The following is a 16088-nucleotide window of genomic DNA, read 5'->3' as shown; positions in this document are numbered from 1 at the left end:
TCTGATGCCCCTGCAGTGTTCTCTCCGTGGAGTTCTTGTCGTGGGACTGGGCCTTGCCCCTTTGCACAGGACCCCTGTGATCCACGGACAGTGGTTGGACTACATTTAGTAGCTGTATATATTTTGTACATAGTTTATTTATTTATTGGGATTAATGGTGTACATATTTCAATATATCTGCCCGTTTATGATCTCTTCTTTTGGTCTTTGCATTATTTCGGAGGGGGGTGGTTTGTGGGTTGTGACAGTGATCTGTGGGAATGCATTGATGTGTGTGTTGTAGTGGGTGTGGGTGGGTGGGTGTGTGCCGGTAATCTTTTCCCTCCCCTGTGTCATAGGTGCCGTACTCACCGATGTCTTCCGCGCCGCCGGGCGTGCTCCTGGTATATGAGCAGGAATAGGAGTGCGGGGATGACCTGCAACTCTGGCTCCATACTGCCGGAATCTCGCGTGGAGTGCGTAGAGGTGAGCGTTTTCCCGTTCGTAGTCTGTTTCCGCCGTGTTCTTATCGGCGGTGCTCCCGCCCCGGAAAAGGTGGCAGATTGGTGGGTCGTAATAGGGTGGGCGGTACTTTGTCTGCCGCCGGGCTGTTGGCGGGAACCGCCGCGCTGTTTGTTTGTACCGCTGTGGCGGTCGGAGTGTTAAGTTGGCGGGCTGTGTTGGCGGTTCCCGCCAGGGTCAGAATTGCATAATTTAGACCGCCGGCCTGTTGGCGGCTTGGCCGCCGCTTTATCACCGACCGCCAGGGTCAGAATGAGGGCCTATGTCTATAGTTGTAAGGTGCATGGTAATTGCACAGACATGGAGACTAGTCCTTTTCATAAACTGGTTGCAGTTGAGGTCTGCAAAGAAGATGTGAGTACCCACCCAGAGCATTTTCTGTAGTTTCATGCAATTGAGAGGCCTGTCAAACATTGTGTAATTTGTAATATTCATAAAATAATATCCTGGTGTGGTGAATCAAGCCTGCTACTGATTGAATTTCACATCTCTCACACCAGACCTACTCCATAAAAGACCAAGGAACATAAAAGCTGTTCCCAGATTTACTAAGGGCTTGCGCTGCCCTTGCTTCACACAAAGTAATGCACGGCAACCCAAGCCCTTAAGTCAGGTTTACTAAGCCATGCAAAGCCACCTTGAATGACTCTTTGTGGCTTAGTAAATCTAGAGTAACATAAGTCAGCGAAAGTAGCTGCCTTCCTACCTTAAGCTACTCTGCATTCGGAATGTGTTCCATGGGTGGAGTCTGGGCATTCCAGCAAATACACCCATAGATTTTGACACATTCCCAGATTTGATAAGAATAGTAAACCTGTGAATGCACCTTACCAATATTGTTTATTGCTCCTCTGTATTTCCTCTTTCTACATTTGCTGCATTGTACAGCACAAGTAGAAAGAGGAAAATGTCTCTGAGGACTGTTTTTGTGCAAGAAGGTGTCCCTTCCTGCACAAAACCAATCCTACCTTTAACAGAGGCACCCATGCACTATGATGCAAGAGTGCCTGCTTTGGCTCTAGGCAGCGCTTATTGAACCAGAGCAGGGAGAGAGCAAGAATGTGTCATATCATATGTATATGGCACATTCCTGCTCATTTCTTGTTATGCATGGCAGCGCAGAAAGTTGTCTTTCTGTACTGTGTTGCAGTATGTGACTTTTAAGTTAATCTAGGTTTGAGTCTTTATCACTGTAGGCATCTTGCTAATAAATCCCCAGTGACATCAAAGCAGAAGGATGAATCTTATGTGGGTCTGATTTGTTTGTGGTTTGTTCTGTGGGCCTAGATGGTAATTTTAATAAACACAAAACCAACATTTTTGTGTTACCTGAGGGTGTTTGACCCCAAAATACGTGGTCACTAATTGCCTGAATGACCCTTCAATACCTAGCTCCTATATTGAGACAATGGGCCAGATGTAGCAAAGTATTTGCACGTCGCAAACACCGAAAATCGCCGTTTGCGAGGTGCAAATGCCTCTTTGCTATGCAGAAATGCATATTGCGAGTCGGTACCGACTCGCAATATGCATTTCAGAATCGCAAATAGGAAGGGGTGTTCCCTTCCTATTTGCGATTCGGAGTGGAATGCAATACCATTTGCGACCGCATATGCGGTCGCAAAGGGTATCGCAGTTACCATCCACTTCAAGTGGATGGTAACCCACTCGCAAATTGGAAGGGGTCCCCATGGGACCCCTTCCACTTTGTGAATGGACCCAAAAATATTTTTTCAGGGCAGGGAGTGGTCCAAGGGACCACTCCCTGCCCTGAAAAAATACCGAAACTAAAGGTTTCGTTTAATTTTTTAAGTGCAGCTCGTTTTCCTTTAAGGAAAACGGGCTACACTTAAAAAAAAAAAAACTGCTTTATTTAAAGCAGTCACGAACACGGAGGTCTGCTGAAGACAGCAGGCCTCCATGTTTGCGAGTGCCTTGACTCGCTATGGGGCCGCAATTTGCGACCCACCTCATGAATATTCATGAGGTGGGTCATTGCGACCCCATAGCGAGTTGCAGTCGGTGTCTGAGACACCGTACTGCATACCAATTTGCAAGGTGCAAAGTGCGAGTCGCATGGACTCGCACTTTGCACCTCGCAAATTTTAAAGTTGCTACATCTGGCCCAATGTTTCCAATTATGTAATTATGCGATTGTGCCGTTGTTGTGAAGCACACTGAGGAAATGTTCTATGTTAGGAATATTCTGATTTCAGATGCAAACAACACAATTCATGTCACTTTAATTGTTTTTTATACCTACCCCAGAGTAATGAGTATGTGAAAAAAGAATCAAAGAAGACAAATAACAAAAATTACAACCTAAAAAGAGAACAAACTGATGAACATGTGAAAGTCATCCTTTTGGCCATGATGACTGATACTGGTGGTTAATGACTCTGACTGTGCCCTGATAACCAGGACCAGGGCCAGGGCAAGTGCTCTGTTTAAAAGGTTTATGGTAATTAGGCATAACCATAATTGTCTCTCTCAACCTACTTGTAAGTCCCTAATATATGATAGGGCATGTAGGTTTTGGGACCCCAGTGGAGTTAAGTCACCTAGAGATGAACTGCTGTGCTGTCTGATGGCACTTTAAGGGCAGCCCTGCCTTGCTGGCACTTTTAAAATAAAATTAGGCCCAATTTCACTTTATAATTAAAAGTATTTCCAAAATCTTAAACCACCTTATTGTTACATATAAGTCACACCTAAGATCTGCCCTAGGTACTCGAAGGGTAGGGTGCAGTGTAATTATAAGCAGAGACATTATACAAGTTGTTTTATAAGCCTTAGTGAGGGAAAAACTGTTAATTTTGTTTTTCCCCATTGTAGTACATTAGCTCTCTAGGCTAACATGGAAAGGCTTTTTTTAAATTAATGAAGTCTTACTTTGATAGGAGTGAACGAGAAATAGCATTCACAATATCAAATTAATAGTTAGAATAAAGTCAACAATGTGTCGATGTTAGATGCATTATAACAATTACAGTGAAAATAAATTTCCCTAAAATCAGCACTGTAGTAACCTTTTATGATTGGTCTGCCTATGGTAGGCTGAGCCAAGCTACCTTAATGAGGTGTGAAGTGGCCTGTGAAGAAGCATCTGGTGGCTGGAGGACTGCAAAATGCAGATGATAGAGCAGAAAGGGAGCTGGGTGGCCAAATTGGTCTTCGAAGGAGGGAAAGACAGTTGGGATAGAAACCAGGCTTACCTCATTTCCTGCACTCCCAGCCAGATGAGCACACTTGTAATTAGATAAGGAGAGGACCTGGAAGTGTAATGTAGGGGGAAGTTAGTCACACCTGTGGGTGGGCTTACCAAGACCTGCACCTCCAGGTGAGATCTTCTCCATCACAAATTTATAAGAAACAGTACTTTCTGGGATTTAAATAGGCAGGATTTCGCAGGAAGTGGTCATCACAGAAGGTGGCACCCTGCACCCCAATGGTCAGAGGTGCCCCCCTGCTTGGTAACCAAGAAACCTGCATAAATATGTAAGAGCTGTCCAGAAAAACAGATCCCTCCTGGAAGAAATCAGAAGATGAAGTGCCCTGCTGAACCTCTGGTCTGCTCCAAGATGCACTGCACCAATAAGGACTGCACCTGCTGCACTCTTTGGACTTCACCACAGAAAGGACTTTGCCTTGCTTCAAAAGTTCAGGAGTGGTCTCCCTGTAAACGATGGGTACAAGGGAGTTACCAATAGTCCCCTGCATCAAGTCCTGTAAGCTGCGACCAGGGGACTTTTTTAAGTATTTGACCAGATGCATTTTGGGAACTATAGTCTCAACTCCGGAGGAGCAAGTCAGAGCTTCTGGACCAAGTTTGTGGACACTACAAGACTCCAAAAAAGGACTTCTTGAAGACGATACATAAGTTTGGAGAAGTTTGGAGCAACTTTTGTAAAAACCTCGATAAGGTGACCGACCTGTTGAGAGTCAAGCCAGCGATATTGAACCACGACCCGGCCTGAATTTTAGATTCACCCACTGAAGCTCTGGACCTTTTCACCATTGACAAGATCTCCAGGAGTTGACCGGCTGTCGTCACATGGCAAGCAGGCCTGAGGACAAGAGAAAATGCTTCAGAAAAAAGACTAAGGGCTAGATGTATGAAATTTCTATTTTGCCATTCCTAAATAGCAAATCCTAAGAAATCGCTATTTAGAAAATGCAAAGGGAATTTAAAAAAATTGAGATTTCCTTATAGCGATTCCTACAGACTAGGAACTACTATTAGGAGATTTTTCTTTAAGAAATGCTACACCATTCATTTTTATGAGCATGAAGGCCCATTGGTACAAATGGTTTTGCATTTCCAAATTTGTGATTTCCTAGAAGGAAATCACAAATTAGGAAATGCAAACCAAAGGATGCCTAGGGCCCTACGCCCCCGTGATGGACCCCAAAAAAATGTAGTGCACATGTAAAGCACATAAATGCCCTAGGGGAATTTGTGCGCTACATGGCACTCTAAAAACACATTTTGGATGCATTTTTTAAACTTGCACATGATAACCATTGACCTGGAGTCCTTCGTAATAGCATTTCCTAAATGCCCATTTCACATTGAGGAAATGCTTTGTACATGTGCTTAGGAAATCGCAAATAGGAAATCATTATTTGTGAATTCCTATTTGGCAATCGCCAAATCTGATTTCTACTGGATCGAAATAGCATTTTGTGATTACCTATTGACTATGTACATCTGTAAAGGCAACTTATCATTTCTTAACGGACCAAAATTGTGATTCGGTCTGGTAAAAATGCTAAATCCTTTCGTAAACCGGTCGCTAATTCAGAAAGTAAAATTTTGACCGATGCATACCTCTCAGTATATCTGACTTGGGCTCCATCACAGTCAGCCTCAGACTTTGACATCCACGGTTGGCAGTTTTTGCTTTTAAGCACTTGAAAACACATTTTTACATTTGATCTTTTAAAAAATCATATCTCCGGTTCCCTACATTGGATGTTTGACATTTTCATTTAATTGTAAGGATTTAAAAAAATCATATTTTTATAAATTGGTGTTCGATTTTTATTGTGTGTTGTGCTTTACTTTTTTACTCTTTTGTTAATATTAAATGCTTTACACACCTGTCTCCTAAGCCTAACTGCTCATGAGCCAGTCTACCCTGGGTTGAACAAGAATTAGTTTATTGAGTCCTTGATTGGACCTTATTTGAGATTGTGGCCTTCTTCCCTTACTAATAATTCACTTTCCAACATTTGGTGAGTAGTGGTGGGATCTAGTACTTGTGTTTAATATCACAACTCAGCCTTTGAACAAATAAAAAATCCTGTAAATTGTCCTAGTGCAAATATTGTTTTGATTCTTAATTTGGACAAATTTAAATTCATTCATTTTTTGTGATTTTTTCTTGATTACTGATTCAATTTTTTTTTTTTTTTTGCCAGAGATGGTGGTGGTGAAGTAGAGTTTGAAGTGTCCAGTGGTGGTGGGTTTGAGCCAAGGCTACCCAAGGGGATTGCCCTAAAGTACCAGGAAGACGATGACAGGGAAAAGTGGGTGACAGCATTTACGAGGGCTGGGTAAAGTAACAGACCTCAAGGTGTGACCATGTTTTCTCAAACTATAGATGAGATTGTTACTCGGGGCATTGTACTGAGTTATAAATAAAACCTATCCATTTTTCTTAGAGTCCCCTTTCTTCTTAGCACCCACTAGAGTATGTTTCCAATACAGTTTGAGGGCCCTGGACTCTGCTTGGCTACAGTTGTGTCTGGCTCTCACCATCTCCCTGTAGAGGATCGACTCTGCTTTAAAACATATCATAATATGTCCCAGCCTCTTCTTGAACTCCCCGGTTTGGCTACAGTTGTGTCTGGCTCTCACCATCTCCCTGTAGAGGATCGATTCAATGGTACTCTTAGGATGGGAGCTAGAAGCATGGAGTATACTATTACATGCAATCCATTCTACAAAAGTACCTATCTGCCCCTGAGAACGGGGGGGGGGGGTGGCAAAAGCCACTAGGCACTAGGGAATTTGTATTTTTATTTTTTTAGAGGTGGGGCGTGAACTCTTAGGCAAGGGTCGCTCCCCTGGGGTAAATTCTTTTTAGGCCATTTCTGTCCACCTTGGGGGTACATCGGCCTATTTTTATTAGGCAATCTGCCCAAACTACTACTCATGCAAGGGTCGGTGATTTATTTTAGGCCATTTCTGCCCCCCTTGGGGGCAGATCAGCCTATTTTAATTAGGCCGATCTGCCCCCATCTGCCCCAAAGGGGGGCAGAAACCACTAGGCACCAGGGATTATTCATTTTTAATTATTTTACAGTTGGGAAGCGACCCCTTAGGCAAGGTCCGCTACCCTGAGGGGCAAATTGTTTTTAGGCCAATTCTGCCCCCCTCGGTGGCAGATCAGCCTATTTTTATTAAGCCAATTTGCCCACTAGGGGTGCAGAAACGACTAGACACTCTGGATTTGTTTTTGTGCCAATTTTACGCAAGGGGAGACACCCCTTACGCAAGGGTTGCTCCCCTGGGGGCAAATTTATTTTAGGCCATTTCTTTCCTCCTTTGGGCCAGATCAGCCTATTTAAATTAGGCCAATCGGCCCCCAAAGGAGGCAGAAACCACTAGGCACCACAGATTTTTTTGAAATTTTTTTTTTACAGATGGGAAGCGACCCCTTAGACGAGGGTCGCTTTCCTGGGGGGGGGGGAAATTTATTTTAGGCCATAGGGAGACTTGAGGGAACACAGAATAGAAGAACAAGTGTTATTGCCCCTTGTCTTTCTCTATATTTTTTCCTTCCAAATGTAAGATGCTAGTCACATGCTAGTCACATGCTAGTATGGAGACTCCGGAATTCAGAGATGTGCAAATAACCACTGCTTCTTAACACCTTATCTTGTGCCCATTTTGGAAATACAAAGGTGGCCTTGATACCTATTTTTCACTCCTTATATTTCACCAAATGAATTGCTGTAAAGCCGGTATATAATGAAAACCCATTGCAAGGTGCAGCTCCTTCATTGGCTCTAGGTACCTAGGGTTCTTGATATACCTAAATGTTCTATATATCCCCACAACCAGAAGAGTCCAGCAGACGTAACAGTATATTGGGATCCAGCATTGGTTTCACACCCATTTCTGGCACTAACTGGAAGGAGGCTGAAAGCATAAACATAGTAAAAATGGGGTATGTCCCAGTAAAATGCCAGAATTGTGTTGAAAAGTGTGTTTTTATGATTCAAGTCTTCCTGTTCCTGAAAGCTTGGAAGATGGTGATTTTAGCAACACAAACCCTTTGTTGATTCCATTTTCAGGGCAAAAAACCCCAAGCCCCCCAATTCTTTGGTCTCCTATAGGGGAACCCACAAACTCTGGGTACCTCTAGAATCCCTAGGATGTTGAAAAAAAGTACACAAATTTGGTGCGGGTAGCTTATGTGGACAAAACGTTATGAAGGGCCTAAGTGGGATCTGCCCCAAATAGCCAAGAAAAGGCCTAGCACCTTATGGGGGAAAGGCCTGGCAGTGAAGGGGTTAAAAGCAGTTAGGCATCCGCTGTTTACACTTTGCAGAGTTGTTGGATACTGTGATGATTGACGGAGGTTGTAGATACGGACCCAGAGGTGAGGTACGGGGTAACTATAATGATGGGATTGGGCTCCATTTATGTTTAAACAAAGATGTTTTGCAACCACTGGTAATAAAAACATAAATAATGAGGTTTTGTGGGAGTGCTGAGTGGTGGAGACATTAGTACTATATATAAAAAAAAAAATGTGCATTGAGGATACATGATGTTGTGTATAACTTTAGGAGTCATATATAGAAAGGTAATGCCCAATGCCTATGGTTATGGAAAAGGTTTGTTAAAAATGGATCTCGCATGTCAAGTTTATGGAGATTAGTTTAGTTTTTCTTGCCCTTACCATTGAAGTGTTTAGATTGGAGGACACTCCATACTAAAGGCTTTGGAAGGGACTAATAATAGCAGATTACATGCCATGGTAATCTGTTAGGTTGTTTACTATCTGAGAGTTGGGTTGAGCAACTTGCGCAATATGCATTATGATATATTTGGAATGTAAGTAGTGGGGGAATTCTTGGACATATCAGTTACGAGGGTTGGAGGAGACCTGGAGAGACAAGAGCCATTGATGTCTTGCCGTCACATATTAAATAAATCATTTATACCTGCAGAAAGTATCTTCTTATTAGTGGTGACAAGCATGACAGATCTCCACAGGTATTCCAGATTGAATCTTCGGTTCCTGAAATGATGTTCTGGTCGGCTCCTTGACTGCAGTATCAGCGCCTTAGCTGACGCTCCGTTCAGGATTGGCCCAAGGCTGGAAAACATTCAAAAATGCTAAAGTCTAGATCAGCACCATGTAGTTCTCCCCAAGGTGCTGTGAGGTAGCAGGTTTTCAATTATTCTCATCCTTACGCGCCCCAGCGTGCGCACCTCTCTGTACAATGGTCTTCTCTCCCACATATACACCCTACATCTCACAGCAGCCATTGTCACTTGGGAGGCCGCCATTCATTACAGTACGTTCACGGTGATACACACACAAGCGTCACATGGATGCCATTGTAACTGGGGTGGCCGTCCAACAAGTGGCATCAATGTCGCACTACGGGCCCAATGTCACTAGCCTATAATGCAACAGTACCATCATACAAATAGTTGTCAATGTGGATCCAAGCTGCCCATTTCCCTCGTGCCACATTAACAAAGTCACAAAATGCATGAATTGATCCACGTCATACATCCTTCCACCAACATATACCTGTGAAGATATGTTGTATACAAGGAAATGTAGTTTATGCAGGAAGGGAAGAACTAATGGGGCTGACAATCCATAAAGGTTGCACTGTCCCATCTAATTACCACATGTGTGAGGTCTGCTCAAGGCAGATTACAAAATGACACAAGCATTGTAAGCAATGGACCTCCCTGTGCTTTGCTGCACTAGTGCCGTTATTCATGGTGCCAATGCCGTAAAGCACCAAAACTGTGACAAAACTCATTAGACGGGGCCTGCAAGGAATTTGGTGGTGTGGGAGCAATGCACAAAATGCCTTGAAAGATTTCCCCATGTGTGATGCACAATGCAACACATAATAAACAACTACAACCTGGGGTCTGTGACATGTCACTGAGCCACCATTAACAAGTAAATGATGAGTGATGTCAACAGCCACTACAGTCAAAGATTGACCTTTCACTAGCCCATTGCAGAGGATGATGCCTTACTTCCTGCGGACCTGCCTATCCTGGATTTTACGGATGACATGGATGACAAGCTGCTGAGCATCAATGAAGAGACTCTCCAGGATGTCCCAGGTTTCTTCCAGACACTACCTCTAGCCGCAGGGAGGACACACATCATTGCTGGTTCTCCACATGGACCACTCAGCTACCAACACACAGCACCAACCAGTCCCGCCATAGCCCTGCACTCTGAGGACCCAGACATCACTTTTCGAGGTGAAGTTGTAGTGGTCTTGCGGGAGCTGGCACAGCAGGTGCGGGTTGGGATGTAGACCATGGCAGGCAGCCTGGAGGGAGTGCTGAGGTGCCTTAGTCCACTCAGCTGCCATCAGGGGCATCCACTCCATACTACATGGACTCCAGCAGTCCCTGGCTGACATAGCTGCTGTGATGAGGCAGAGGCTTGAACAATTTCCCTCCAAAGGTTTCAGCAGCATGATAGATAACAGGCTGGGGACAATACAAAATGCCCTGGAGTCCATACAATGGGAGTGGCCTTTCTCAGGGAAAACATGGATGTCTACCACTGTGATGTAGCAGCGGTGTTAAGAAATCAGCAGTTCCTCCTTGCTGCAGTGATACCGAGACCTTTGATTCCACTTCTCTATCCCCTGATGTGTGTGTGCCACCCTCAGCTTCAACCGCAGCATTACCCATAGCACAGGAGGTACCACACACACATCAGAAGATGAAGATGTGGAAGGAACAACATTCACATGTAAAACCACCCAGTAGTACCAGTCTGTGCCACATGGACAGTATCTCCTTAGTTCTGTGCTTAAGATGATGCAGTGTTGTGACAGCTGGCAATGTGCCCTCCTCACTCAACCACTGTTGACATCCTTTATAGACTGTCATTGTCTCTATTCCTACCTGTTGTCAATTTGGAAACCTCCTCACTAATGCACACTTCTCCTACACATGTCTTATGACATGTCCCTCACCCTTGGGCTCAGAACGTACATCAGATGGCTCAGGATCTCTCATGGGGTTAGTGAACTGGACATTGTAGTACATTGGAAACTAACATGTAAATAAATCACCATAATCACATGTATCATGCTATTTTTTCAGTATTTAATCAACTCTTGTAAATGTCTGCATTATATGAAGCAATGCCATTGAGAACAGAACGAAATGACATGTGCCAGACACAAAGGCACACACTGGGACTCAAACATGATTAAGATGACCAATAGTAATGTGGACTACACACAATTTACTGAGCCTCCCAGACATGTATTGCACATATATCCATGGACATTTCCATGACTAATGTATCAATACAACAAATATGTGAGGAACTGAAAAGCATATTGAAGACCGTGACAGGTAGCTGTCAGTATGCCAATATCCATACCGCAAATAAGGTGCAACTCCCTTTATGAGACAATAGTTGTGTAGGACAACATGAACTAAAGCTGCACATATACTAACTAATCCTATGTTCTAAATAATTATATATTTTTTTGTATTTGTTTTGTGGTATTTTTTGTACATATACCCCTAAATATAACCCCCCACCTAACCACCCCCAAACAAAAACAATGCCTAAAGCCCACCCCTAAACTACACTAACTATATCCTACAACTAACCTACTCTATCCTATCTAACCTATGTCTAACCCACTAAAATCAACTAAAACTTTAAACTAGCAAACTGGGGAAGGGAAGGTCTGGGAGAGTGGTGAGTGGCAACACCTACAGCTTCTTCAGCTTCCTCTTGGTGTCTTTTAACATTTTTCAATTTCTGGCATTGTCTGTCTCAAGTCTGGCCAACTTAGCCTTTACCTCGGCCAGGTCTTTACGTATTTCTGCCTCAAAGCTTAACCCAGTGGCAGATGGTGACAGCTGGTGTTGGTGCCATCCAATGTGCTGCAGATGTTGAGGGTGTCAGACCTAATGGGGCACCATGGATTCTTGGTGCTGAGGACACTCCTTTAGTTCTGGTGGTTGCAGGCTGTTGAGCTGGTCCACCATAAGGGAAGGCCTTCCAAGAGCCCAATGACTTTTTTGTGCAGTACCTCCTTCCCATCTTCCTGTAACCAGCTTGGACCTTACAAATGTGCTGGAAATGTTCAACACGTTTTATGAATTTCTCTTTCTGGGCTGAAGTCATTGTGGCAGATAAAACATGAGGAGAACATGTCTTCAGTAACTGAGTTGGGAAGAGGAAGAACAAGCATGCATTGTAAACAGCATTTTCTGATGACACGTTGTGAACCAGTAAGCCAACAAGTGCAAGACCCAAATCAATACAAATCTGCCTAGCAAGCATCTACAGTATTTTGTACATGTCATAGGGATAGTAGCTTTCCAAAGTTGCTCACTAGGGCCAAAATGTGAGAGGGCACCACATTAGTGTCATGAGCAATATGCTGCTAATAAGGCACAACAAGGACATGTGGTCAGCAGAATATCAACAAAGTGGTGCAATACCTTCATTGTGCCACTGTGGCACCCTTTGCACCACATTAGGCCTATGCCAGGCATGATGTATGCAAGGGTGGCGTTATCTCGGCAGGGTGACTCCCAAAATGGTGCACCATGCACATTTCATACAGACGTGATGTGATCATGCTTGCTCACAACTATCATAAGAGCTGAAACCTGTTGTTTCATCTGCACACATATAATTTGCTACAATCCATGGACGTGTCCCACATCCATCTGGAGAATACGGCAAATCTCTGTGTGTACTCAACTGACTGTTGTCCTTCTCAAAAGAGCTCCTTGTGCGTCTGTTGTCTCGCTTCATCATTGAAGAGCAGTGAAGCACCCGTGGTGCAAGTGTCTCCTGCAAAATGCCCTATGAGAGCTCTACCCAGATACACATATATTAAACCTGAGGTTTACCTATATGCAATGGAGGGACACTGCAAGCTGCTTGGAGAATCACGTCCCGGTATTGGACATTAATGAGTCTTGTTATGATGGAACAAGGGTGTGCTCCAGGCTTTCATGGTGCACCTAGGATGCAGTGGCCTCCCTCCACCTAATAGTCTTTGGGAAGTCCACATGTTTGCAGCAGTTTCAGAATGAGATTGTCCACAATAGGTCCATGGCCGGACCCTTGGTATTTGGAGGTACCACTAGTATCCATACATTATTTCTGCAGGGCCATCCCCCAAAGTGTTCCAACTTCTCTCACAACTGTTATACTGTACCTTCACATCATTTGGCACACATGGTCACATGCTCACATTTGCATTCCACAGGTATGCAACATTCCCAATGAATGTATTTTGGTTTTGTGGAATCAAGCTTTCTATGTAATTCATCACACATACAATTTGCCAAGGGTCTGTGACTTGTTAGTACATTGCTTGACTTACATGCACATTCCAAGTTGATTGGGTGTGATACACCTAGACATTTATGTGTATTGGTCCCTGTATGTCACTCTCATGCTAATACATGTGAGGGACACTGAGACATATGTTATCAGTACTCACGTCTGATATTGTCATTCAGACATAGCTAGGTTACCTTGCAGACACAAACCTACCATTGTGTGTACTTGCTAGTCTTTCCCTACCTAGCCCATACATCTGCACAGCAGCTTTCACATATATTTCCTGGATTGCTACAGGAATATGTCAAGCTAACACACTTGTGTGATATGTGTGTGAAAATGTAAAATGTATTACCTACAGACAATGCCTACATTCCACCAATACATTCATTTAGTAGTGAATTATTTTAAAGATGTTTAATGTTCCTGACTATGGGGCAGATTAAAGTGAAGTAGCGCAGCAACCAGTGCAGGGCCACTTTTCTTTACTCCCTTGGTGTCCTCCTTCCTCTACCATGTGCACACTGGATTTTACAGACTGCACACCATGGGACATGGTAGGGGGCTATAGCGTGTAAGGTATTTGATGCAATTGATGTACTATTCAGGGTCAGAGCAAAAATGGTGGCCCTTAACCTGAACAGTACTCAGGGCCCGATTGGTACCAATTGTGTGCTCCCTTTAAAAAGCTGCTCTGAGCAGGTGTTAAAAGTAGCAGCAATACATGGCACAGTTGTTTTAGTTAGAATCCACTGCACCAATTTGGCTCCCCCGCTACTGACTGTACACCTCCCTTGCATACATAATGCCTGTTGCAGGCATTTTGTGGCACAAGGTGTTACAAAGTTGTCCAGTGCCTGACTTGTGCCACTATGAGTTTCTGCTGCTTAGATATTTGACTAGTTGGGCCACATTAGCATACGTTATTTGACAATAATGTGGAACAAGGATGAAATAGGTCCTCCTAAATCAGGGCCTATGTTTCAAAGTTGGTCACAGTTGTTGTGGTGGAGTCATGCTCTCAGAGATATGGACAAAATTGGTATGTGATGGTGTTAAAGAGCACGCAATGTACATTCTGAGTTTACATGATTTTATTGATTTATTTGCATATGATTCTTGGAGTACAGTTCAATGTCACACACATGTATTATTTTGCAGACCGGGGGGGGGGGCATATAACTATCCTCCTCCTTGGAGATGTAGGTTTCTGGTCCTTATGTGGGATTCATTGTATGTCCACTCTGTATCCATTGTTGGATTTCCAAAGGGGTCATGACCCATGGCTGGATGCCGTTACCTTGGTCAGACTCAAAAGAATGTGAGAACGTGTCAATCATGCACAGTAGTTAATTGTTAGGTGCCATGGCCCATATTTCTTTTGAGTAGATTGGTGTATCAGACTTCCATCTGGTATTATGTGTGTTCCTGTGTGATTGGATGGTTGGATTGGTCTGTGGTGGTGCACTGTCCGATCATGGGTTGTGGCTTAGTTACATGGTGATTGTGAATTTAATTTTTGTCAGACAGTTCACGCATGCCAAATGTGTGTGGTGTTCTCTAAATCTGAGTCAGTGGACCAAATATACAAATCCCTAGCACCTCCTAGCACAACATAGCCTTAATTTTAATGGACACTATTGCAGGCCAACTAAGCAAATGGTCGCAGCGCCATGTTTACAAAGTGGCACTACTCATGCAGTGCAACACTTAGTGAACCTTTGTGCCACATTATGCCTGTGCAAAGCATCATGTATGCACAAGCTGTGTTCCCCCATTGGGCAAAAACTAAAATGGTGCAGAGGAATATAAGAGGTTCCAATGCATAATTTTTATCAGACACTTTTGATGCCTGCACAGGGCAGGGGTAAGTATGGGGCACACCATTGCTTTAAGTGTGGCTTATGTAGTGTCCAGGATTTGCACCACACATTTGGCATTTATCCTACACTGTCCATTGATGACATCCATCTTGTTGACAATATTGCATCTACTCTGTGCCATGGTGAGCCATATATTGACTGTGGCACACACATGTGCTCAACATGGAGGCGCTAAGGTGCATAAGTAAAGTAGCACTGTTTTAGATGCTGTCCAAGTTTCCTGACATATGGCCCTTAGTGCCTTCACTTTAACCTGTAGAAGAGTGATTTAGTGAACATGTGTACCTATTTTGTGTGTTGTGTGCCATGTAACAAGTGTAGGGCCCCGTGTGTTGCGTGTGAATCCCACCTGTTTGCCATTGAAATACCTCCCTTACACGAAGTGTTCTTGTTGGCAATTGTTGGCTGGCAAACATATGTGTATGAGGTTCATATGCCCAGTTTCGGACATTTATATGGGATGTGTTGTGATGTATGCAAGATTTTTCAGACAGCTGTGGGACAGGGCATGCTGTGCTTTTCTGCACTGCCCTGCCCTGCATCAGGAGTCCAGTCCTGCTCAGTTCCATGTATCCTCATTCATGTGCATTTCTGGCCTCTCCCAGTAATTTGTCAGTGGTACAGTCCTTTGTTGGTACCCTTGTTTCATGGTTTGGGGATATGTGGTATTTACAACTATGTTTGTTGGTATGCTGTGAGGAGTCTATTCCTGCACATGATCCTTCACTGACGGTGAAGTTGTTTTTGAATGTGCGTGCACTATGCACCACACAAGGGAAAGTTGAACACAATGTGCATACCTATAATATTTTGCTGATATATAGATTGTGATGGGACCACTCAGTGGCAATAGATATCAGTGCTGCCTGAGATTTCTACAGCATAGTAAATGTGAGGCCAGTATATGAGTAGTTTGAGGTTTGAATGGCCAATGCAATTCACATAGCAGAGCAACTCCTTGGTAAGTGTTATGTGTGAAGGATCTGTGTTTTGTTGTGAACCTCAGAACACATGTAGTTGTCTGAGTCCAATATTTGTATTCATAGGGGACGTTGCTCCATGTGTCTGTCCAATGATGTGTCTGTCAGGTGGTGCCAGGGACTTGTAGATATGGGCGTATGTGAGGGTGATGTGCATTGCATGC

This window comes from Pleurodeles waltl, chromosome 4_1, assembly GCF_031143425.1.
Source record: "Pleurodeles waltl isolate 20211129_DDA chromosome 4_1, aPleWal1.hap1.20221129, whole genome shotgun sequence".
Classification (NCBI taxonomy): domain Eukaryota; kingdom Metazoa; phylum Chordata; class Amphibia; order Caudata; family Salamandridae; genus Pleurodeles; species Pleurodeles waltl.
The sequence above is the reverse complement of the archived record's forward strand: the minus strand, read 5'-3'. Positions refer to the sequence as shown.